Genomic DNA, 24,409 nt, shown 5'->3' on the forward strand with positions numbered 1-24,409 from the left:
TGCTGACAGCTCAGAGCCTAGAGCCAGCTTTGAGGTCTGTGTCTCCCCCTCTCTCTGCCCTTTGCCCACTTGTGCTCTGTCTCTCTCAAAAAATAAATAACAAAAAAAATGTAATTAATTAAAAAAATGTAGACTTTCTTTGTGCTTACCTCTCCTCTTCCCTCCTTCCACTCTCTGACTTTAAACCAAAATCAACAATACCACAAAGACACGTGAGCACACACAGAGTCATGCAACATCAATTTGATCATTATTTCACAAAAGTGAGGTTAGTCTGCACACACTCCTCTCTCTGCATCTTAGTTTTCTCACTTAGCAACATGCCTGGCAGATAAACTACCAGCTGCTGGAGACCCAGTTTAATGTTTTTAAAAAGCTGCATAACACTTCAAGACAAATATGGGCCAGAACTTATTTAATCACTCATTCATTAATAAGCCCTAGGATAAACATTGCAAAAACATCACTTTGCATGGTTCTTACTAAGAGGTAAGATGTAAATTTTGAAGCATAAGGACTAGTGGGCCTTAAGTGCCGGTGGTATTTTTTTTAAATATTTTTTATTTATTTCTAGGAGAGAGAGAGACAGCGTGAGCAGGAGAGGGTCAGAGAGAGAGGGAGATACAGACTCTGAAACAGGCTCCAGGCTCTGAGCCGGCAGTCAGCACAGAGCCCGACGCGGGGCTCGAACCCACAAACCCACGAACCGCGAGATCATGACCTAAGTGAAAGTCGGACGCTTAACTGACTAAGCCACCCAGGCGCCCCAAAGTGCCGCTGATATTTTTAAATGTATCTTTAGTGGAGTATAATTTACATACAATAACTTCCACCTATTTATTTTTTTATTTAAAAATGTTTTAATGTTTTATTTATTTATTTATTTATTTATTTATTTATTTATTTATTTATTTATTTTTGAGAGAGAGACAGACAGCGTGAGCAGGGGAGGGTCGGAGAGGGAGGGAGACAGAATCAGAAGCAGGCTTCAGGCTCTGAGCTGGCAGTCAGCACAGAGCCCGACGTGGGGCTTGAACCACGAACCGTGAGATCTTGACCCGAGCCAAAGTCAGATGCTTAACCAACTGAGCCACCCAGGAGCCCCAACTTCCACTTATTTAAAGGTCACAATTTGAGGGGCGCCTGGTTAGCTCAGCTGGTAAGCCACTGACTCTTGGTTTGGCTCATGGTTCATTTGAACTCTGCATTAGCTATCAGCATGGAGCTTATTTGGGATTCTCTCTCTCTCTCTCTCTCTCTCTCTGTCTCCCTCTCCATCTTCCACTCATGCTCTCTCTCTCTTTCTCAAAATAAATAAACTTAAAAATCTATTTAGAAAATAAAGTATACAATTTGATATGGTTTGACATTTTTACACACCCATGAAACCACTAACACAATCAAAATGGAACATGTCCATGGCCCCCAAAAGTTCTCTTGTGTTATCTTGTAATCCCACCAGCCCCCTTTCTTCCTCCTCTCTCCTATCCTCAGGGAACCTCTGATCGATTTCCTGCCATGAGAAAATGTTTCCATTTTCTAGAGTGTTATACCAATCGTGCCACACAGTATTCACTCTTCTGCTGTATGTCGTTTCTCTCAGCATATTTTACTAAGAGTTCCATCCATTTTGCTGAGTGTGTCCCTAGTATATTCCCTTCTACCTGAGTGGTATTCCATCGTATGGATAAACCCTAATTTGTCTATTCATGTGTTGAGTTATTTCAGGTTTGGAGATATGAAAAATAAAGCAAATGTGAACACTATTCATACATCAACATTGTTTTGTTTATTCTAAGGCCTTTGAAGTTCTATATAATTTTAGAATAAACTTGTCAATTTCTGCAAAAAAAGAAAAAAAATAAGCCTGCTGGAATTTTGATGGATTGTATTGAATCTACAGATCCATTTGAGGGAGTTACAATTTAATAGCCCTGAATGCCTCCTCCACGACGAGGCATCTTTCTGCTATGTGGTTCTTCCGTCTTTATGGCTTTCAGTGTGAAGGTCTTGAACTCTGTTGTCAGATTTATTCCTCAATATTTCATGTTTTTGATGCGTTTGTAAATGGTGATATTTTTATCTTCAAGCTTTCATGGTTACTGATTAGAAATATAATCAAGTTTTGGGGGTGCCTGGGTGGCTCAGTCTGTTAAGTGTCTGACTTCAGCTCGGGTCATGATCTCACAGTTCATGGGTTCGAGCCCTATGTTGGGCTCTGTGCTGACAGCTCAGAGCCTGGAGCCTGTTTTGGGTTCTGTGTCTTCCTTTCTCTCTCTGACCCTCCCCTGCTCATGCTGTCTCTCTCTCCCTCAGAAATAAATAAACCATTTTAAAAATTAAAAAAAAGAAACATAATCAAGTTTTGTATATTAATCTGTATCCTATATATTAATTGTATAATTTGAATATTTTTAAATAATAGATTATAAATTCTATTGTATTATGTATTATGTTATATTATAATATATGCTATATTTAATTATATATATACTTATACACTGTATATAATTTGTATATTTTATATAATTATATTTTGTGTATTAATAGAAGCTTTTTGTAATTCTATAGCACTATGTACATAGATGATCATATTTCCATAAATAAAGGCAGGTTTTACATCTTTGTTTCCAATTTGGATCCCTTCTATTTATTTTTGCTTCATTACACTGACTAGAACCTCCAGAGCAATGTTAACATAAAAAAATAAAAATAGTTAATTCTTTCTTCCACTATTAAGTATGGTTTAGCACATTGAGAATTTTTTTAAAGGAAAAGGTGTTAGATTTTGTCACATGCTTTTTTGCATCTGTTGAGATAATCATATTGTGGTGTTTTTTTATAGTATGATAATGTGTTGAATTACATTGATTGATTTTCCATTGTTAAATCAATATTGCATTTCTGGGATAAAAATTTTACCTCATCATACATAATACTTTATTTTTTGCATATTTGTTCATGAGAGATATTGGTACAGTTTTCTTTTCTTTTAAAGTCTTGGTATAGTTTTGGTACCATGGTAAAGCTAGCTTGATAGAATGATTTAGGAAATAGTTCTTCTATATAATTTTCTCAAAGGGTTTTGTAAAATCTGGTGTTAATTCTTCCTGAAATGATTGGTTGATCATCAGTGATGCCATTTAAGCCTAGAGTTTTCTCTCTGGAAGGGTTTTTCTTTTCCTTTATTAAAAAAAATTAATTGAAGTATAGTTGACACACAATGTTCATTAATTTCAGGCGTACAACACAGTGACTCACCACTCAATATGTTATGCTCTGCTCACCACAAGTGTGGCTACCATCTGTCACCATACAACGCTATTAAAATACCATTGACTTGGGGCACCTGGGTCACTCAGTCAGTTGAGTGTCTGACTCTTGACTGTGGCTCAAGTCATGATCCCAGGGTTGTGGGACTGAGCCCTGTGTCAGACTCTGCAGTGGGCAGTCTCTGCATTGAACGTGGAGACTGCTCAAGATTCTCTCTCACTCTCTCTCTCTCCCCACCGCCCCCCATCTAGCCCTCTCCCTCAGCTCTCTCTCACAATAAGAAAAAGTAAATAAATAAATAAATACCATTGACTGTATTCCCTGTGCTGTACCTTTCATCCCCCTGACTTATTCATTCCAGAACTGGAAGCCTGTATCTCCCTCTCTCCTTCACTCATTTTTCAGTCTCCATCCCCTCCCCTCTGGCAACCAGTTTATTCTCTGTATTTATGGGTCTATTTATCCTTTTTAAAATATTTTTTGTTCATTTGTTTTGCTTTTTAGATTCTGCATATAAGTGAAATCATATGGTATTTCTCTGGTAGATTTTTAACTATAAATATGACTTCTTTCTTTTTAATTTTTTTAACGTTTATTCATTTTTGAGAGACAAAGAGAGATAGAGCATGAGTGGGGGAGAGGCAGAGACAAAGGGAGATACAGAATCAGAAGTAGGCTCCAGTCTCTGAGCTCTTAACACAGAGCCTGATGTGGGGCTCGAACTTATGAACTGCAAGATCATGACCTGAGCCGAAGTCAGACACTTAACTGACTGAGCCACCTAGGTGTCCTGAATATGACTTATTTCTAAGTGAGCTCTGGTAGTTTTTGTGCCTTTTAAGAAATTTGTCTATTTCACCTAAGTTGTTAAATGTACTGGGATAACATTGTTTATAATATTTCCTGTCTTTTTAAATATCTGTATAATCTGTTATGCTGTCATTTATTTCAATCCTGATATTGATAATTTCTATCTGCTCTTTTTTTTTCTTGATCAGCCTGGCTAGATGTTCATCAGTTTGACTGATTTTCTTGAATAGCCAGCTTTTGGTCTCATTGACTTTATCTTTTGATTTCCCATTTTATATTTAATCAGTTTCTACTCTGATCTGTATTATGTATTTTCTTCTGTTCACTTTGTGTTTGGGCTGCTTTATTTTAAAATTTTTCTGAAGGTGGGATCTGAGGTCCTTTATGGTGATCTTTCTTTTTCTAATATAGGTATCTTGTGCTATAAATTTCCCTCAAAGTGTGGCATTTGCTGCTTCCCAAAAATCAGCATATTGTGTATCCAGACAGTTTCAAACTACTCTGATTTTATTTTAAAGATACTATTTTAACATACTTTCTGATTTTTTAAAATTTCTTCTTCAATGCACTGGTTATTTAGGGGTATGTTATTTAGTTTCCAAATCTTTGGAATCTTTCTGTTATAGATTTTGAATTTAATTTCACTGTAGTCAAGTAATATAGTTTACATAAGTTGAGTCCCTTTTAATGTATCAAGGAATTTTTTATAGCTCAGAATTTGATTAATTTGGTAAACATTTTGTGTATCTTTGAAAACAATGTGCATTCTGTTCATATTCAGTGGAGTATTCTAAAATTGTGTCAATTTGGTTGATAGCAGACTCTGATAATATACTCCTCTCCTGAACTCTGTGCCGTACGTAAGAAGCCTAAATGCAAAGACAGAAATGGGATAAAAGAAATAGGATAGTAAAAGGTAAAGCTGAATTGACTATATTAATATCAGAATTAATTTCAGATTTCTTTACTAATTTTCTATCTATTCTGGCAGTGATTGGAAAGGAGGGTTGACATCTCTGTCAATTTTGATTTTGTCTATTTCTCTTCCTAATTCTGTCTGTTTTTGCTCCCTGTGTTTTGAAACTCTTATTCAATGCATAAATGTTTAAGATTGTTAGGTATTCTTGATGAACTAACTCCTCTATCATTATGGAATGACTTTATCTCTGCTAATGTTCTTTGCTCTGGGATCTACTTGGTTGGAAATTTTAAAATATTTGGCCATTAATTCTTCAAATGTTTTTTCTGTCTCCCCTTCTTTCTTCTTCCTTGCAGACTCCAGTTATTACATATAGGAGGGCACTGGAAAATTCCCAGTAACTCACTGATTCTATCCTAAATTTTGCAGTCCTTTTCGCTCTGTTTTATTCTGGGTAGTTTTGATTACTATGTCGTCAACCACCCTTTTCTTCTGCAATGTCTAACCTGCCACGAAGGCCATCCAGGGGCCCATCTCAGGCCAGGTAGCAGAGCTTGGTCAATACGGTGAACAGCAGTCGAGCTGAGAAATCTCAAGGATGTCAAAACAGAGCAGCAAGGCGGATGTGGGAGAGGCCGACCCACGACTAGGCGGGCTGAGTAGCGTCCCAAGCAGGGTGCTGAGCACTTCAGCACACACACATGGACAGACTGACACGTGGGTGACAGGTGAGCACCAGAGATACCAGAGAGGGAAAAAGAAAGTAGGGTCACAGCAAAACGGGAGACTCTCCCAAATTGTGGGATGCCAAGTCTTGAGTGATTTGTCTGCTCTAAGTCCATCTCTTTGGACAGATGGACCTGTGAAGCCAGGGGCAACCTGTTTGTATCAAGTTCTTGGTACAAGGAAACTGCTCAGAATATATTTCAGGATATTTTTTAAATAATTGGAAGAAGCAGATGCATGGACTGTCAAAGACCTAAGAGCTGGGTTTAGGACAAAAGGCCCTTGACATAGACTTTTAAGGTTTGGAATTTTGTGGCCTGGAAGTAAAGAGACAGATCAGCTCTTTCCTCTAAGAATTTCCCTCCAACTTTGGTTTTCTGGCAATTGTTATATTTTTACAGAATGAGGGGGACATAAATACAGGGTAGTTGTAATTATGCGCATGATGTAAAATAGCTACCAAACCAATCCAATATAACTGGATTATGTTTATAACTGGAGTAAACTGTAATTTTACATAAAATAAAAATTGGGGTTCTGCAAAACATCTCAAATATCTAATTACCAGGAAGCAGCTTTGCATAAAACGTTCTAATGTATTATTAACCACAAGCACATTTGTGGTAACTACCAGCCAATCACAGTTGCTCTGACATGACATTACGAGTCTCTTGCAAAGGCTATTAAAGCACTGTTAGCAGTGTTTGGTGATGTTGGAGGCTGGTTCATAAGGAGAGGTGGATAAAAAAGGGAAGCCGATAACAAGACAGAGAGTTCTCAAAATGGTCAAGGTCATCAAAAACAAGAGACAGCTGAGACACCACCACACGAGAAGAGTTAGAGGAGACAAGACAACTCAATGTCATGTGGGATCTTGGAATAGAAAAGGGGCGTTAGGTAAAACCAAAGGAAATCTGAATAAGGAATGGACTATGTCATCTAATATATCAATATTGGTTTGTTTATTGTAACAAATATGCCAGACTCCTGTGAGATGTTCATCATCAGGGAAACTGGTGCAAGATATACAGTAACTGTCCGTCCTATCTTCCCAGCCTTTCTATAAATCTAAAATTGTCCTATCAATAAAATCTGTTTAACAGCAAAGAAAATGAAAAAGAACTTGTGGAGGCCCAGACACCACATGCAGCCACACCAAAGTGGCGTGAGTTAGATACTTCTTTTTTAAAAAATGTTTTAAATGTGCATTTATGTCTGAGAGATGGGGAGGGTCAGAGAGAGAGAGAGACACACACACAGAGAATCTGAAGCAGCTCCAGGCTTTGAGCTGTCGGCACAGAGCCTGATGTGGGGCTCAAACCCATGAACGATGAGATCATGATCGGAGCCGAAGTCGGGTACTTAACCAGCTGAGCCCCCCAGGCGCTCATGGTTGGATCCTTCTATCTTCAGTACGTGCAGGGCTTGAGCTGTTTTCGTGGAGCATTGCTCCTGTGCAAGTACTAACACAGGCACTAAGTCACCCTCATTTTATTTTGCTTAGTCCTTTGGATATCTGCACACACATACCTGTATTCACATCACCAACATGCAGATTCAGAATTGTTTTTTTAATTTTTGTTTTTTAGGGGAGCGGTGCAGAGAGAGGAGGAGAGAGAGAATCTTAAGTAGGACGCAAGACTTGATCTTATGACCCTGGGATCATGATCTGAACTGAAATCAGGAGTTGGACGCTTAACCGACTGAACCACCCAGGCGCCCCCACATTTGCAGAATTTTTAAGTTTCCTTGTGATTAGTTGAGTGAGCACTCTTGAATGTTTTCTGTTGCAGAATGCCACCTGTCTCAGTGTAAAGCCATTTTATGGGGACAAGTGGGGAGAAAAGACCAGAATGTGCCAGGGAAAAGTAATTTCTAAGCTTTTCTGCCTATCTTCAAATCACTCATGTGATGTGGATCATTCATGTGACAACTTATTGTCACGCTGAAATGTTTCACTTGTTTAGAGACAATATATTGTAATAAAGACAATGATCTGGCCGGTACAGCGGAAAGAACAGTACCATTTCACACTTTACTTGCATTAAAAACAACAACAATGTAAACCAAATGATTGCCCCACTGAAGACACTGACATTTGATCTGACTTCAAAATGCTTCCCGGTGTAATTTGAAAGGGCCTTATGACATGCAGGGTTGGACGGCAGAGCGTGTTTTCCAACGCTGGATGCGGTGAGTGCGATATGGCAGCCCTTTCGGGGGATGGAACATCAGCAAAGCTGTCAGCACACGGCCCGAGCCTCAACACTGATCACAGGTGCTGGGCAGAGACGGGACTTGGCAAGGTGTAAGCAGAAAGCTTAATAAGAGTCGCAGTGATTATAATAACCTGTGCCGCTTCCTGAGCCATAACAGGGGCCAAGGCCACGCCAAGTGCTTTAGACGTGAGCTGTGTCCTGAGTCTTCCGGGAGCCCTGTGGCCAGCAGCTCCTCCCGTGGTACCCAGTGGACAGATGCTGGAGCCGCCGGCTCATAGGGGGTAGAGTGGGGGTCGCTGGCTAGAGCAGAGCTTATGCTAGGAGAGCTCATCCCGAGGGCCAGAGTACTTAACGTACTTAACTAGTATTACCTTCTAGTCTCCATGCTTTGGTAGGACAGGCCATATCCACAATCTTTACCTGAGAATCTGCAAACTTTCAGAAAAGTGAAAGTAGTAACATGAATACCCATATACCCTTCCCTTAGATATGACGTGTGTTAATGTTATGCTTCTCTCTCTCTCTCTCTCTCTCTGTGTGTGTGTGTGTGTGTAACATTTTTTGCTGGACTATTTGGGAATAAATTACAGACATCCTGAAATTTCACTCCAAAATCTCTCAACACCACCTCCTCAGAACAAGGACATGGACGGAAGAATATTCTGGATCCAGTTTTCCAAAAGGGAAAACGAAGCCAAAATGAGCATGGGGGAATTTCCTTTAGGAATTTTCCAGTCTTCTGAGCTGGTGCATCAGTGTCTCCCATCTGGCCTGAGTAATCACGTCGCTGCCCTGCCACCATTTGCTGCACACGGCTGACCACTCACCATCGCCCCCAAACACTGGCAACTTGATGCTGCTAAACTTGGGCCCACCCATTCCCTTCTCTGCCCATCTATGTCCTGCTCACTCTTTAAGGCCCAGATAATGCCACCCCTTCCCGTGGCACCTGCCCCGGGGTCCTAGTCTGTGGGGGTAGTAGGTCTCTTTAGTTGATAACCCTCAGTTCTGCTTTGCTTTGGGATCGCTGTTTTTGCTGTTTTCCTGTCTTTCTCATTGCCTCTTGAAGGCAGGGGGTGAAGGACTCAGCTTTGAATCCCCCCCACCCAGCAGGGGACATAAAGGCTTATTCATAGTAGGTGCTTAATAAGCATTCACTGAATTGGATGGATGGCCATCATTTCAAGGTTCAGACACTAGAAATGTTCCTTTTTAGTACAAGAAACATAATTATTTGAATTAATTCACAGCTACAAACTCAAGAAAATCCAGAACGAAGCTAGAGTGGCCTCACTATCTCAGACGGTAGCACTTAGGGTAGCACTTAAGGATGCTCTCATCTCTGCTCGACACCGTCCTAATGAACGGAGCTGGCCGCGTTTCCAGTCGTGCACGCCGGCGCAGCCGTGTTTACGCTGGGGACCTCGAGCCACCGGCGGAAGGATGAGATGCTATTAAAAAGAAAATCTGATTGACAAAGCTACAGAAAGAGGAAACGGATCTTTCTTCAAAAGTGTGCGTAACATCAAAGAATGCCCCAGAAGGGAGCTTGTTAACGGCAGAGTTCAACAGTTACATTATTATACCCAACTGCCAAAGTTTTGGAGAAAAAGGCAGTAAATGAAGCATTTGAGATGAACAGAGCCTATTTAGAAGGGGAAAAAATACATTGTATTTCTGAATGCAACAGCTGCGTGGAAGTGTAACAAGATCCTGGCGCAAATTACAGCTTTGGAGGCGGCCCCCCCTCGCCGGGCCTCATCTGCTCTCGGAAGCCCTGGCAGAGAGGCTGTCAGCAAATGCACCGAGGGTGTCGCCCCAGCGCGGGGACGAGGCAGCTGGCTGAGGGACCGCCGCAGCGCGTGGCCTCGGTGGCGGGCGAGCTGTGGGCGCCGTGCGCGCGGGGCTGTGCCAGCCGCCGCCCTTGGAGATGACCCCGGTCCGCACAGCTGGGCGGCCGCGCTTTGGTTCTTGGAAGATACAGACGGCCTGTTCCCTCTCAACGAGGGCGTAGCAGGAAGGGCTTTGGGCAATGATAACCCGTGTGACCTGGAGGAACTACCACCTTCGTGTTGCAAAACGGGTCCTTGGCCTTCATCGTTTGATGGAGCCAGAGAGCATGTCCCCGGGGCAGGGCTGCGGGGGGCCGCGGAAGCCCCCTCCCTCCTCTGAGCGGGACCCGCAGGAGGCTTGGCAATGCATGACTTCCCGGCGTGTGGTGGCACCTTTCTTCACGCCCAGACACGCGAGTCTCCCCAAACCTACGGTAAGACCCCCCCACCCCCCCAGCCTTAGATGCATCCAGGCAGCTCGTGCTCCCTTGCCTCGCGGCGTCCCGCATCTGGAGGAGGGTCGCGGGAGGGCCCACGGGACCCCAGTGTCCGCACCAGACGCAGCGAGAACCACGTGGCAGGCAGGTCCCCTCCCTGGAGCCAAGTCCCCCCGCCCATGGAAGCGGGTCCAGCCCCTTTGCCTTTGGAGATTCCGGCCTCCCCTCCTTGGACGCAGGAGTGAGCACGTGACACAAGCTGGATCCAAAGCCCTCGGAGCCACGTGATTGGCCGAGAGATGGGCCAATCAGAGCCCTCCCGGAGAGGCCTGGCCTTTTTTTTTTTTTTTTTTAACTTTTTTTAATGTTTTTATTTTTGGGGAGAGAGAGAGAGCATGAGCAGGGGAGGGTCAGAGAGAGAGGGAGACACAGAATCTGGAGCTGTCAGCACAGAGCCTGACATGGGACTTGAACTCACAAACCGTGAGATCATGACCTGAGCTGAAGTCGGACGCTTAACTGACTGAGCCCCCAGGCGCCTCTTGTGTGCAGGGAGCGCGGCTCCAGTGGCGGGAGGAGCGCGGGGGCGAGAGGCTGCATCAAAGAGGAAAAGGGAGGCTCCATGACACCGTTTTCCTAAAGCCTAAAGCTGGTGTAGCCCTTGGATTTTCCAATTACAAGACCCTCAACAAGTCTCTTTGAGCTTCAGTCCGACTGAACCCGGCTTCTGTCACTTTGCCTCTGAAATCGTCTTGTTCAATTTTTTGCCCCCTGCCCTGTGCGCCCTTCTGCCGGGAGCCGCACTGGCCTCTCTGGATGGCGGTCACAGCAAGGAAACGGCAGCGTTTGCAGCTCCTGCGTGAGAAACAAAAACTGGTATCTCTTCTGCTACTACTGGCTCATGTTGGAAATGAGGCTGCGGGTATTGACCAGGCCTCACAATATTCCATATCAGACCCATATTCCGAACACAGATACCTCATAAGGAAAAGCATATTCCTGCCTTTACAAAAGAGATTTTAGATGAAAGCTCTGTGGGTGATTGTCAAAAGCCTCTTCCTATGGGCCTTGCGTATCAAAGACAATTGAGTCTGGCCCTGAGACAAAGAGCCTAATTTATTTTATTTTATTTTTTTAATGTTTTTTATTTATTTCTAGGAGAGAGAGAGAGACAACGTGAGCAGGGGAAGGTCAGAGAGAGAGGCAGTCACAGACTGAAACAGGCTCCAGGCTCTGAGCTGGCAGCACAGAGCCCGACGCGGGGCTCGAACCCATGAACCGCGAGATCATGACCCAAGCGAAAGTCGTACGCTTAACCGACTAAGCCACCCAGGCGCCCCTCAAAGAGCCTAATTTAGAGTTAAGGGCAAATATCCATCCCCACCCATTTGTTTCTGCTTAGAGCATTTTCTGGCCTTGTATACGCTGATTGCTCCCAGTGAAGGAACCTACTGAGGAACTTCTTTTGTGATTATGAGAGCAAAGGTGAAAGACCCATTTTTCTTGATACTTCCACCTTAAACAAGCTATTGACCCCTGCCCACAAAGAAGTAACTTCACCCTTTTTATGCTGAAAACTTTGTCTGGTATGTTAAAGACGCCTTCTTTCCCCATAGGATAGGCATCTAAATCCCCTACCTCAATCACTATTGTAAACGGTATGCATGAGTCTTCTACATATCTATGTTCTGGGAAATTCTTACAAATCAAAGAAGTCTGTTTTCAGAAACCATTGTCTAAGGTAAATGCCACTTCTGTGCCGTCCCCCAAACACTTAGTGATAAAATAAAGTTGAGGCCCAGTCAGAATAGAGATGCCTGCCTGGTGATCAAAAAGAATCTCCGGGGCTCTCTCACTCTCTCTCGCCGACACCGTGCATCCTTCAGGGACCCCTGGCCCTGCTGGAGACGGCCTCCGACACCCCTCTAGGAAAGGGCTTCCAGGAAGTCAGGGGCTTTGCGGTCTTCACGGATTTTCTCAGCTCCCGGGACATTTCTTACCCTCCGTGCGGGTGCTTACCCGTGTTTGGGGGAGGAACTAACCCTAACGAGTGGCGGTGGGAGACAGGCTATGGTGCGTGCGTAAGGTTTACGCTGCGAATTTTGGATGTAAGGTGCGAGGTAAGATTGCTGCGATTGCTTGCGTCTTCTGCGTTCCACGAGGAGTGAGGCTGTCACCAGCGCAGATGCGGGGGGTCTTCAGCCAGGACCGCAAGAATTGTTCCCTAAAGGGCAGCCGGGGGGGGTTTTGGGCCCTTGATTGCGGTGTGCGAGGCCGGAACCAGCTGCCACTGCGGGGGCTCCAAGGGCCGCGATGCTCCGGGTCCCACCAGAAAGGGTCATCGTAACCCAGACTCATCAGGCCCTGACCAGCTTCCTGGGGCTGCCGTAAAGAGTGATCACAAACTGGGGGGCTGAAAACAAAAGAAATGTACTCCCCACAGTCCTGGAAACCAGGCGTCCAGAATCAAGCTGTCGCAGGTCCGGGCTCCCACCTGAGGCCCTAGGGGAGAATCCGTTCCTTGCCTCCACCACGGTCTCGTGTTCCTCAGCTAGTGGCTGCACCGGTGCAACCTGGCGTCTGTGGCCACCCTGCTTTCCCCTCTTCCATGAAGGTCAAAACTCCCTCCGCCTTACAGGGGTACAGAGGATGGTGTTCAGAAGCCCAGCTAACCCAGGATAAAGTCCTCCTCTCAAGATCCTTAATTTAGTCACAGCTTTTGCCATGTAAGGTAACAGTCACAGACTGTGGGGATTTGATGTGGATTATCTGTCAGCTTACTGCACAGCCCTTGCCAGAGACAGAAAGAGAGGGACTTGGACGGCCAGGTGGAATGTCTGGGTTCCAGCACAGAAAGAGACGAGCAGGCAAACAGGAAGTGAGTATGCAGACCCGGCCACCGAAATGGGAGGTGAGACACCTTGGGACCCCGAGAGGGTGAGAATGGCCATGACCTAGCAGACTCTGGGTCCACAGCGGCCCTCCTGCCCCCAAGTCCACACTAAGGGTTGTGGAGCTGAGGTTATTCATCTATGTCCTGCTTTGAAAGGGCTGAGCTGGTGGTCTGTGGGTGAGAGGGTCCAAGGGCAGAGGAAGGTGTGGTTGTGTGTCGGGAGGCTGGCTGCTGGCTGGGGGTGGGGAGAAAATGGGTCTAGACAAAGAGGATCCTGTAGCTGCCTCCTGCGTCTAGAAGCAGATGGACACTTGACTCATAGAATGACTTCAGCAGATGTCTGCCCTCCCCCTCCCTCATGTGAGCCCCCAAAACACATCTTAGGAGGCAGAGTGAAAAGGTAATCCAGGTGATCCTAAGCAACATTCATCCGTAGCCGCAAATGATAAGCCTCTTCCCCTGAAAACCAAGGTGGACACCTCTACTGCCTTCTTTTTCCTGTTCTCAGCGGCCCAGAGAGCGCTGGGATGGTGTCACAGGTGCGGGACAGAAGCCATGCTGGCGGAGTTTCTTAGTGCAGGAGGCAGATCAAATTGGTTTAAATTCGGCTGCTCCACTTACTAGTGGTCTCACCCTGGGCAGCTGACTTAGCCTTCTTGTTCAGCTCTAAAACAGGGATAAGGTAACATCTACATCATTGAGTGAGTGAGGCGATTCATTGAAATAATACAAGTACCACACTAAATAATGACTGGCAAATACCAAGACCTCAACAAACATTCACCATGACTCCTATTGGCTGAGAGTTTAAGGACCAAGATCACCTTCCCTGAATGTGAAAAAGATTGAGATATTGATTGAATATCAGCCAAAGGTAAAATCTTACAAGGATTCCTTTTTTTTTTAAATGTTTATTTATTTTTGAGAGAAAGAGAGAGAGACAGAGTGTAAATGAGGGAAGGGCAGAGAGGAGGGAGACATAGAATCCAAAGCAGACTCCAGACTCTAAGCTGTCAGCACAGAGCCTGATGCAGGACTTGAACCCACGAACTGTGAGATCATGACCCGAGCCAACATCGGATGCACCTAGCCACCTAGGTGCCCCCAAATACTACAAGAATTCTAAAGAAGACCATGTAGCACCTGCTGTCAGATGATTCACAGGCCAGGTGGGAACAGGACATAAATACATGAATATTTAAATGAAAATGGAATTTAGAAATAGTTCAGTGCAGCAATAGCTGGACAAATCCACCTGGCTCTGTCTTCCAAGGACATCCAGTATCTGACCACTTCTTACAGCGTTCCCTTCTACCACCATAACCCAAACCCCTAGCCCGAACTGTCACGACAGCCTTCAAACGCATTGCCTTGTCAATTCTAACTCCAGCTACCGTCCGTTTTCCTGATAGCAGCCAGTTTTTTTGCTTTTAAAATGTAATCTGATCGTGTCACCCCTTTCTCACGGTCTCCAAAGGCTTCTGTTACATAATAAAAAAGCGTATAATAAAGAAGATATAATAAAAAATGTCTTTGCCCCCAGGTCCTGGCACATAGCTCCCATAATCCTTAGAATTTCCGGAAAGATCAAGCCTTGAGTAGAGGTTTGGAACTCTGAGCCCCGCCAACCTCACCTTCCCAGGGAGGAGAGAAGGGCTAGAGATTGAGGTAATTACCTATGGCCAATGATTGAATCAATCATGCCTCCTTAAGCCATTGGAAGCCATTGGAAACTTTATGGGTTGGTGAACACATCACAGTGCCAGGAGTGTGGGGTGCCCAGGGAGGGCATGGAGGCTCTGCTACCTCTCACCTCTCTGTACCTTGCTCTATGCATCACCTCCATTTGTCAGTTGCTGAGCTGTATCCTTTATAATAAAACCAGTAATAGTAGATAAAGACGGTTCCTGAGTTGTGTGAACCATTCTAGAAAATCATCAAACCTGAAAAGGATGGGTGGGAGGTGGAGGCTGTGGAAAAGCCCTGACTTAGTAGTAAAGTTGGACAGAAGGGTGGGCAACATGAAGACCCAATACGTGTGACTGGCAGCCAAAGTGGGGACAGTCTTGTGGGACTGAGTCCTTAACCTGTGGGGTCTGAGCTAACTCTGAGTAGTCAGTGTCAGGACTGAATTGAATTAAGGACACCCAGTGGGTGTCTGGAGAATCAGAGCATTGGTTGCTGGTGTTGGAAACATGCCAGCTTTCCACTTGGAATAAAATGAACCATTCTGCCCTCGGCCTATAAAACCCTATTAATCTATTTTCCTCCTTTGTCACCCTCCCTTTCTTTCCAACCGCATCTGGTTCTCCACCCTCAGACCCGCTTCTTCACTGGTCCTCAAGTACAAGAGCACAGGACCATCTCAGGGCCTTAATAGTGACCACACTTTTTGCCTAGAAAGCTCTTCCCCGGATGGAATCATTTCACACTAGTGACTGTCATTTCACTACCCTTTGAGCAAGAACGTCATCCCTGACCGCCCCATCTAGAAAACATGACTATAGCCCAGCATCTGGTCCAGTTTTCTGCTTAGTTCTTATTAGCATCTCACATTATATTTAGTATTCGTGTGTTTTCCACTTGCTCACCTCAACTAGAATATCAGCTCTCTGAAGCTAAGACTTTGTTCGGTTCATTATTTATTCCATGAAATCAATAACATTTGTTGAATGAATATGTTAGTCAGAAGTATAATTTTCATTCATTTAGGCAACCATCAAACTTTTATGAACCCCAGACTCTGCTCTCCCCAGTAGGTGAACAAATTGTAAAAATCAATGAAGACAGAATTCAGGAAGACTCGGGGGAAAGGGGATCTCAAAAGTGGAGGGTGTGTTTGGCCGATGGCACTTCAGATCTGGAGGAGGGGGACAGGGGACTCATAGGTCTTAAATCAGTGAGACAACTGCTCCCAGACCATGTGCAAGGGGTCTCAGGTGACATGGAAATTCTGGAAAAAACTCCAAGCTTACCAACCCAAAGAATACTTTTGAAGGGAAGCCAACATTTTAGTGAAATTAATAAATGTGTAAATGCAGTTTAACCTGAAAGATCCTTATTTGGGAAATTTTAATGGTGAAACGTTACCCAAAATACTGCTTTATACTTTCTTTATTCTTTATAACATATAATTTTAGCTCTAAGGGGAAAACAGTCAAATCGATGCTTTCTGCAGGTGAAGCCATTGCCGCCCATATGACAAAAACACACGCATCAGCACCGAGAATGGGGTCCAGCTGCCAGGCTTCAGGGGGATCTTCGGAACTAAATTCCTCTTCTAAGAAGCCATGAAGAACACAGTGTAAAAGTGAGATATGAGAGAACCTCATTACTCAGATGTTTCTGCTTTCATTTTGTGACCCCTTGAATTTTACCTTTGTAATGAAGAGTTTGCAAGGCAAACTAAGAGTGCAACTAAGCTTAGAAGGATTATTTACACTCTTCAAGAGAACTGTGTTTTCCTGAATTCATTTACATACCATCCTGATAGGTGAAGTGACCTATTGTACATGAGCCTGATAAACCAAATTTACTTGAAAATACGTAAATTTTAGTTTTCCTAAAATAGTCACTTTGGGGTAAATTCGCTAGGTTTTCTGATCACTTAGTATTTCGGATAGAGATTCAAATTACCTCTAATATTTCCTTTTAAATGTTTTTATTTTTTTTAGACATTTTGCATAGACACGTTTTTGTTTTTGTCTTTAGGCCATTTTCATTCAATAGTTGAGGGACGTTTGGATTTTTCATAATTCTTGGCTATTATGAATAAAGTTGCTATAAATATTCACAATATTCACTAGTATAAGTATTTGTGTGGGCATTTGTTTTCATTTCTCTTAGGTAAATAAATTAAGAGTGGAATGACGGGATCATATAGTAGGTGTCTGTTTACTGTATAAAAGCTGCCAAACTCCCTTCTAATGGTCTTGTACCATTTTGCATTTTTTAAAATTTTTTCATTGTTTTTTTTAATTCATTTCTGAGAGAGGGAGAGAGACAGCATGGGCAGGGGAGGGTCAGAGAGAGAGGGAGATACAGAATCTGAAGCAGGCTCCAGGCTCTGAGCTGTCAGCACAGAGCTCAACGTGGGGCTCGAATCCACGAGCTGTGGGATCATTACCTGAGCCAAAGTCGGACGCTTAACTGACTGAGCCACCCAGGTGCCCCCCCCGCCCCATTTTGTATTTCTACCAGCAATGTATAAGACTTTGATTTCTCTGCATCCTCATAAATGCTGGAATTTCAGGCTTTTTTAAATTTTTAAATTTTTTATATGCTTATTTATTTTTGAGAGACAGAAAGCACGAGTAGGGGAGAGTCAGAGAGAGAGAGGGAGACAAAGAATCAGAAGCAGGCTCCAGGCTCTGAGCTAGCTGTCAGCACAGATCCCGACTCGGGGCTGAAACCCACGAACCATGAGATCATGACCTGAGCCAAAGTCAGATGCTTAACCAACTGAGCCACCCAGACACCCATGGAATTTCAGGCTTTTTAAATTTTAGGTATTTCTGTAAGTATGTGGTCATATTTCATTACACTTTTAACTTGAAGTTCCCTAATGACTAATGATGTTGAGCATCTTTTTCTGTACTAATTTGCCATTCAAATATCGTCTTTGGTGAAGGGTCCAATTTTTTTTTCACTTCTGTTTGGATTGTTAATTTCTTATCACTGTATTATAAGAATTCTTTAGACATTTTGAAGTATGTTTTGCAAATAGTTTCTCCCAACCTATAGCTTGCATTTTCATTTTCTTAAGTGTCTTTTCAAGAGCAAAATTTTATATATTTATTACTTTTTTATTCGATGTTTACTTATTTATTTTGAGAGAGAGTGAGCATGTGCACTTGCGAGTGCAGGAGGGGCAGAGAGAAATGGAGAAAACTGTCAGTGCAGAGCCCAACATGGCGCTTCGTCTCATGAACCATGAGATCATGGCCTAAACTGAAATCAAGAGTGAGACTCTTAATGGGCTGAGCCACCCAGTCTCCCCAATCATGGACCTTGTTATTATTGTCTCATCTTTGCCTTTTTCAGAATGTCAGATAATTAGCATCATACAGTGTGTAGCCTTTTCAGCCTGACTTCTTTCACTAAGCAAAATGCATTTAGGATTTATTCATTTCTTCTTATTGCTCTCTACTATTTTTCAAAGCCCAAGGTTCTCTAGACGTGCATAAACACATGTACATGTATGTGGAAAACAAGTAGTAATATCTTCTCATTTCTAACTATGTTACCACCCTCCATCTAGTTGCTCAGGGAGGAAACTCGAGAGCCATTCTACCATCTTCATCCCTCTTCACATTCAGTGTATCACCCATCCCTTCAAATTCCACCCCCAACATTTATCTTGAATGCATTGACTTTCTGCCATTTCTCCTCCCATTGCCGCATCCACATCGCCGTCATCTCTCAGTTGGGCTACTTTAAAAGATTTCTAATTATTATCCCCACTCCTCCTCCAACCAGTTCTCTAAGCAGCAGGTAGACACGTAACTAAATGATGTCACACCCCTGCTTCTGACCCTCCCAAGGCTTCCCAGTTGCTTGGAATGAAATCCAACAACTCAATAGAACATCAAGATTTCTCAACACTGAGATCCTGTCCACTCACGACGCTCAGTGGCTGTCACTCTCCCTCTTGCTCAGGACTCTGTGCAGGTCTTTCAGCTGCCACAGCATTTCCCCCTCTCACCCCAGAGCCCTTCCACACACGGTGGCCTCCCCGGGAGGAATGCTCTTTCCCCAGATGTCTGCATGGCTGACTTCCAATCCTTCTACCTTCCCTTTTGAAGGCACCTCAACACAAAGTCTTTTTTGTCCGCTGGGTCTAAAAACTCATTTCCATAATTATTTTTGCCCTTAGCCTGTATCACAAATTTGAATTATATACACTTTTATGTTTGTCTTCCATACTGTCTTGTAAAAACCATTAGGCAAGGCCACGTGAGTTTTGTTTACCCTCTACTCCAGGTTCAATGATGGCTGGCATATTGTAGTTGCTCAAGAAATATGTGTTGAATTAATGGATGGATGAGCTGTAGTGATAAGAAGCAAAGCTCAGATCAACCCAGCTTTAAGTCCTCTTATTCTTAGTGACCTTGGGCAAATTTTGTAAGATTTCTGGTTCACAGTTTCTTAATCTATTAAGTAAATATCATATTTTCACCTGGAAAACTTAGAGGAAGGATGGAAATAATAAGTATGATACGGATAGCTTAATACCTGGCTATATTGTAGAGATTCGTTAGATGTTAAAGAATCAGACCTATAAATACAGAGAACTACCCAGTGGTTGCCAGAGGGGAAAGGGGTGGGAGGGGTGGAAAATGGGTGAAGGAAAATCTATGGCCATACCACCCTGAACGTGCCCGATCTCGTCTGATCTCAGAAGCTAAGCAGGGTCGGCCCTGGTTAGTACTTGGATAGGAAAATGGGTGAAGGGAAGATGGAGATAGGGAAGACTTCCTGTTATGGAATGAATAAGTCATGAGAATAAAAATACAGCATCGGAACATAGTCACTGATACTGTAGTGATGTGGTGTGGTGCAGACGGTAGCGACACTTGTGATGAGCACAGCGTAATTCATAGACATGTTGAGCCTCTGTGCTGTACAGCTGAAAATAATGTGACATTGTGTGTTAACTAGACAAAAAAAATTAAAATTAAAAAATACAGATGTGAGCTAAAAACATATTTCTAGTAATTTCTCTTTTAATTATAGCATGATGAGATGTGGGCAATAATCTTTGCTTTGTAGGTATTATTGAATTGATCATTCATTCATTTTTATTATATATTATATGCTCTTAATTTTTGTAAATATTAACTACTTTTAAGATACCAAAAACTCTTGAAAGAAGTAGACAGAAGAGAAAATTTAAGGACCTTCATTATTTCTTAATATTTTGCTTTATATATTTTATATTTATACATATTATATCTATTATTTACATAATATATATTTAATGTAATATATATTTAATTCAACATGGTTCCTTAATTATTATATTCCTTGGGGATGACACCTTTTATCAATATCAAATTACTCTTTTCCTGTTTCATGGTTTTGGCCTTAAACTCTCCTGTGTTTGTAGCAGAGGGAATAGAGTCAATAATACTGTAATAACGCTGTGTGGTGGCAGATGGTGACTGCACTTACTGTGGGGAGCCCTGAATAATATACGGAATTGTTGAATCAATATGCTGTAACACCTGAAACCAATATAACAGTGTGTGTTAATTATACTTCAATTTAAAAAAAAAAAAAGCCTCCACTGTGTTTTGAGGTTGATGTGGCTACCACTTTTGGGGGGAGGTACTCCTTTCTATGATTAGATTTTCCTAATAACTCATTTGTTGATTTCTAACATTCCATTGTAGTGTTATTTCACGTGTGTCTTTAGCCAGTTGGCTTCTGGATTTTCCCTTCCTTCCTCTCTTCCTTCCTTCCTTCTTCCCTCCCTCTCTCCCTCTCTCCCTCTCTCTCCCTTCCTTCCTTCCTTCCTTCCTTCCTTCCTTCCTTCCTTCCTTCCTTCCTTCCTTCCTTCCTTCCTTTCATTTTTGAGTGAGAGAGAGGAAGGGAGGAGGAGGGGCAGAGGGAGAGAGAGAATCCCAAACAGACTCCACACTCAGCGCAGAGCCCGATGCAGTGCTCAGGATCCCACAACCCTGGGCCAAAATCAAAAGTCAGATGCTTGACCAGTTGAGCCACCCAGGTGCCTCGCTGCTGGATTTTCTTAAATCCAATCCCAAGTCTTGGAACTATGTAAGTTAAGGTTCTCAAACAGAACTTCCAGGGGGAATTTGTTCATCTACAAATTCTCCTTCTCACTTTTGCAGACTCTACTTCAGCACAGCCATTGTGGGGCCCAGGAGTCTGCATTTTAATGGTGAATACTGGTTTCTGAAACACATGATCCATAGAACACTGTTTAGGAGTCATGAATTAAAAGAATTTTGTCTTGGGGCACCTGGGTGGTGCAGTCGGTTGGGCCTCTGACTCTTGATTTCAGTTCAGGTCGTGATCACGCAGTTCGTGAGCTCCAGCTCCACATCAGGCTGTGTGCTGGCAGTGCGGAGCCTGCTTGGGATTCTCTCTCTTTCCCTCTCTCTGCCCTTCCCTCGCTCATGTTCTCTATCTCTCCCTCAAAATAAATAAAACAAACAACTTAAAAATAGAATTTTGTCTCTTGCCACAACTGATCATTTCCACTTCACATCTGCCATCCTGTTTTACACATGGTTTCCTTTTAGGTGTGTTTACTTTGAGTTCCTTCTCTATATGGGCTAACTATATTTGGTTAGCTTTTCTCCACTTGTTATTTTCTTTTTTTAGCTAATAAAATATCCCTTTACGCCTTCCCAGAAATTTTTAAATCTGCATTTATCTATGTACAAAGTCAAGAATTAATTGATTTCTTGTCATTTCTCCTCGCCCCAGGTACAAGGAAGAATTAAGCCTATTTTTGGTTGGAGGCCATAGCTATTATTATGAGTGTATACATTTCTTAAGTTATCGCTCTCTGGTTTCAAGAACGTTTATTTATATTTGCAGTCTTTTTAGAACCATAATAGCCAATGTTCCCATGGAGCTCTCTACTTCACTGGCTTCCCCTTGTGCCAGTTGTTTTATGACTTACCCAACCTGGAGCATTTAATGAGGTCACCTCCCTCGGTTAGCAGGGCCATGAGTGTCACATGCATTTTCTAAAGATCACATCTCAGACCTTGCACACGGGAGGACATTGCTGCATTACTTCTGCACCTGATCTAATTTTGGCTGGGTATAAAATTTGACCTTGCAACACTTCTCCCTAAGAATCTGTGGACAGTGATCCTCTGTTTTCTGGACTGTGGCTTTTCAAAGAAGTCATCAGACCAACTGAGTTTTCTGTCCTTGTGAGCAACATGCCTAATCTAAGGGGATTCTAGGATTCTTCCTTTGATTATCTTCTTCAAAAATGCGATTATTTTTTAGTTAATTTTGTCGAGAACATGGTGGCTACTGTCAACCTGCATAAAATCAGATTTTTTCAATCGAAGAAATGTTTCTTTAGTTATGCTTTTCTTTAATCATATTCTCTACCAAGCCCTCTGGTTTCTTTGTTTGATCACTAACTCTGAGAATCACTCTCTCCTGCACACAATGCAGTTTCTCATCTAGTTAGCAGTCCAAGCTTGGGGACCTGGCCTCTGTCAGTATTGCAAGAGAAACCCACCTCCCACTCCACGCCACTCCCCAGCCTGCCATCCTCAATGCCACCAGCCAGCCCAAGGGACCCTCCATGATGAGGAGTACAGTTAGAATCCGGAAAGATGAACCATGAAAAAGCAACCTGCAGAATGGGAGGAAACATTTGCAAACCATATATCCCAAAATATGTAAGGAGCTCAACACAACTCAATAGTGAAAAACAAATAACTTGATTTAAAAATTGGCAAAGGGCGCCTGGGTGGCTCAGTAGGATTAAGCATCCGACTATTGATTTCAGCTCTGGTCATGATCTCACGGTTGGTGAGTTCAAGCCCCAAATCTGTTTAGTTTAAAAGAAAATGATATAGTACCCAAACCCAATCTTCCCAGCAGCTATCTTATTTTATATTTTAACATGAAGAGATGGAAAATATGAAGCATTTTATGAGTTGCAGTGAGAGTTTATGTAAAAATCACAAAAATTTGATTATTTGATTTGAATAGAATAGATCTTAATTACTTTATAGAGTAATATGAATTCTTTTTTTAAATTTTCTTTGATGTTTATTCATTTTCGAGAGACAGAGACAGAATGAGAGTGTGGGATGCACAGAGAGAGAGAGGGAGACACAGAGTCGGAAGCAGGCTCCAGGCTCTGAGCTGTCAACACAGAGCCCGATGCGGAGCTTGAACCCATGAACAGCAAGATCATGACCTGAGCTGAAGTCGGACGCTTAACCAACTGAGCCACCCAGGTGCCCCGAGTAATACAGATTCTTAACATCCCAAGTTTTATTTGTGAGTTTTATCTCATGATCTTTGAAAAAATGGAGTAGTGCCAGAAAATATTCTAGTTATATCTAAAAGAATCAGTGTTTGTGTTGGTGAGGCCAAGTGGAAACAGGCATTCTTGCATATTGTTATATGGGGGTACAAAATAATAGAAACTGCATATTAGCAATATCTAACCAAATTACCTCTGACTCAGCAATCCTTCCCCTGGGAAAATACCTTGAAGATATACCTTCATAGCTATAAAGCAACACACACCTCACGTTATTAATCATCATATTACCTGTCACAGCAACAGGTGTGAAACAACCCAGATGCCCCTTAGCAGGAGGCTGGTTAACAATCCCATGGTGCACCCATCGAGAGGAATATTAGAAAGCCATATAAATGAATGAGAAAGTCGTCCGTGTTCCATATGAGGTAATATCAGGATATATGTATCATGCTAAATTTGTTAAAGTGAGACAGGGAAATAAGAACCCATCATTGCAAAAAGCAAAGCCTTCAGAAAGATAAACACGGGACAATAGAAATGATGACTACATGGAAAATAATGGTGGAGATGAGGATGTAAGACAGCTTTTGGGCTTTTGAGCCAAGTAAATATTATACATATTAAAAAATTGAAATGAAATCAATAGAGAAAAGCAAACCTGAAGCTGGAATGAAACGAGGTCAAATAAACCCAACAGCACATCCAATGAGTAACAGGAGATATTACTTCAAGTGACTTTTGAACTGAGTGCATTGGTTGCCCATCATTAGTGGGGTATATTCTAAAGACAGAATACCATTCTCCATTACGCAGAACCAACCAAACAAACAAACATCAGCTCCAGGGCTGAGGCAGAAATAGTACAGCACTTTCCTACTTCAGAGAGCGAGACGGAACTCCAGCACTCACGCGGAGACAGCGTGTCACGAGGATGCAGAGGAGAAGGAGAGAAAGAACGTTGAAGACATCATCGCATTTGTGATAGAATCAACACCATCACATACCTGAGAGTCAATGTAACACAAGACACGCAAGATCTTTCCACTGGAAACTTTGACACTAAACTGCTGGGGGAAATTAAAGAAGAGATTATACCAAGTTTGGATGGATAGAGTTTACGTTGTACCAAGAAGTCACTTCTCTAGGGCCCATTATATAGAGTCAGTGTGATTTTAATAAAAATTCCAGCAGGTCCTTTTGGGTAGGAATTGAAAAGCTGTTTATAAGATTTATTTTTTTTACAATTTTTTTGATGTTTATTTTTGTGTGAGAGAGAAGGAGATGCAGAATCCAAAGCAGGCTCCAG

This window comes from Hyaena hyaena, unplaced genomic scaffold (genome assembly GCF_003009895.1).
Source record: "Hyaena hyaena isolate Hyena2069 unplaced genomic scaffold, ASM300989v1 scaffold_380, whole genome shotgun sequence".
Classification (NCBI taxonomy): Eukaryota; Metazoa; Chordata; class Mammalia; order Carnivora; family Hyaenidae; genus Hyaena; species Hyaena hyaena.